This window comes from Diadema antillarum, unplaced genomic scaffold, assembly GCF_040938485.1.
Source record: "Diadema antillarum isolate AM-2024a unplaced genomic scaffold, OU_Dant_1.0 seq00002383_RagTag, whole genome shotgun sequence".
NCBI classification, from domain to species: domain Eukaryota; kingdom Metazoa; phylum Echinodermata; class Echinoidea; order Diadematoida; family Diadematidae; genus Diadema; species Diadema antillarum.
In genome coordinates, this window is record NW_027272997.1 from 1 (window position 1) to 2,561 (window position 2,561).

Here is a 2,561-nt window from a genome sequence, read left to right on the forward strand (position 1 = left end):
GCTTGTAACTGTGGGTTCCAGTGAACAAATAATGTAAATATGTCTCGCAGTGAAGATTGGACACAAAGTAGTACTGTGGACTATATCTGGAGATAAAATAGCAAGGTATGGGGGGGGGGGAATAGATGAGAAGCAGAAGAGCAAGTATACACGTACACAAGCATAAGACCAGGAGTATTCAACAAGAAAAGACAGAGCCCTGACCAAAATCGATAGCAACAAAAAGGAGATAGACAATGTGAAAGAGAAGCAGGAGGGGATAATGTTTGAAGTGGATTCTCTGAAAGAGAAGCTCCATGCTCAAGAAAAAGAAAATGAGAAGCTTCATGAGCGCCTGATTGACTTGGCAGCAAGACAAATGAGAAATACGCTCGTGTTCCAGGGTTTTCCAGAAGGAGTGGAAAACAATAACTGTGAGAAATTCATCAAATCATTTGCCAGCTCTCACCTGCAGAAGGAGGATGACATAATCATAGAAAGAGCACACCGCAGTGGAAATGCCTCATCAAATCTCAACCCACCCAAGCCGAGACCGATCATTGTTGCTTTCAATCGGTTCCAAACCAAAAGGTATGATCCTGTCCAACGCCCGCAGATTCCTGAAGGGTAAGCCGTTTGAGCATAATGGAGAACACAAGATCTACGTAGACGAGATGCTGCCACGGGAAATCTGGGAACAGAGGAAAACACTGACCCACATTAAGGGAAAGCTGAAAGAGGAGAATGCGAATAGAGTGGTGTACTTTAAGTACCCGGCTCGACTCTTTTACAAGGATGGAAAGAATGGAAAGGAGAGAGAGCACAAGGTGAAATGAACACAGAACACCATGTAAAGGAAACAAGAAAAGAAGAAATGTATGATAAAGTTTAAATAGGTGTGTAAGAAAAAAAAGAGCATTCTAGAAAAAGTAAGAAAAATGAAGCAGGACGCCTGTGGGTTCCCTTGAGAATGCGAAGCTAAAGTCAACCTTTGTTGTGATCCTTTTGTTTTGTTGTCTTGACCTTTGTTTTTTTTTTTTGTTGGACCAGAAAATATGGTGGCATACTGGAAGAACATTCTCTGTCATAATGGATCTAAAATTGATGACACATAATGTTAATAGACTGGGGGACTTTAAAGCACGAAAACATTATTTTGATTTTATGCTGAAACAAAAGAAAGACATTATTCTTTTACAAGAAACACACTCTACAGAAAAAGATGAATCGATTTGGAGAAACCAAGTAAGATCAGAAATTATCTATAGCGATGGGACTTCTATGAGTAGAGGTGTGTGCACGATAGTTAGAAAGACACCTGATATTAAACTGCAGGATTCAGTAAAAGATGATAAGGGATGCTTTTTGTTTGTAAAAGTAGAAGTTAATAAGAAAATTTATGCAATATGTAATGTTTACGCACCAAATAGTGAGAAGGAGCAGGTAGATTTTTTTAACAAAGTGGAACTTACCCTCCAAGAGTATGTTGATATCAGGGATATATTGATTGTTGGTGGTGACTTTAATCTGATCCAAAATTTGAGCTTGGATAGAGCACGTGGCTCAATGAAATTTGTTTGGAACCATTCTGTGAACTGCATTGAACATATCAAGATGTTTTTTGGAGTGGTAGATATATGGAGAGCCAGAAATCCAAATATGAAAAGTTTCACATGGAGTAGGCAAAACCCTTTGGGGCAATTCCACGGTACGTAGGACACAGATGCCGAAAATTCAAAATAATATTTGTTTCAAACACCATACATTTTCAGACAATACTTGAGTTGAAGTTTTAAGAATCATTATGTTTTTCAATAAAAGCGGCCATTTTGATTTTCAAAATGGCTGCCAAAATATGCCTGTAACTCAATGGTGAGAAAGAGTGTATTGTCACATAATTTACCCTCTGTATATCCACTTTACTAGTACTCTAAACAACAATCTTTTATATGTATGCAGTTACCAGACATGTCTTTTGCCACATGATAGAAAGAAAAAGCTGGTTGCTTTAAAGAATTTTATCAAAACTTTTGATTAGTTTGACAATGATGAATGTAACGTCAGTTACCAAAAACAAGGAATTTTTAACTTTATTCATCAAAGAAAGTGAGCTGTATGATGTAACTTAGGATTTCTAATGTATGCCCATATGCCTTCCTTTCAATACCAGAAAATAAGGATACTTGGCATACTGGAAAGTCAAATGAACACATCAAAATGTGTAACGTCAGTTAACGAAACGTCATATACCAGTATGTAACGTCAGTTACCATGACAGCAATCATAACTTAGGTAAATTTTTTAGACTTCAGCCAATCAATACTCCTGGGAAGTCAAAGGTTATCAACAAAGAGCAGCAATCCCTTTGATAGGGAATGATGTCATCACCATGGTACACTGTATGTCCATGAATACATTTTTTGTGGTTCATTTTATCGTATTTATTTATTTATATTTTTTTTGGTGGAGGGGGCTTGAGCTTTTGATTTTCGGTTCAGCACAAGTTTAAGGTTAAATCATCTGGAAGTTTAGGTTTACCACATGCAATATATAATGCACTCAAATTACTATACAGTACATTC

The 2,561-nt window shown here is 37.1% G+C and overlaps 1 pseudogene; it reads left to right on the forward strand.

Annotated features, from left to right (window-relative positions):
• The first annotated feature begins 172 nt into the window (after positions 1–172).
• Positions 173–1,730, forward strand: LOC139714689 (uncharacterized; annotated as a pseudogene).
• Positions 1,731–2,561: the final 831 nt, after the last annotated feature.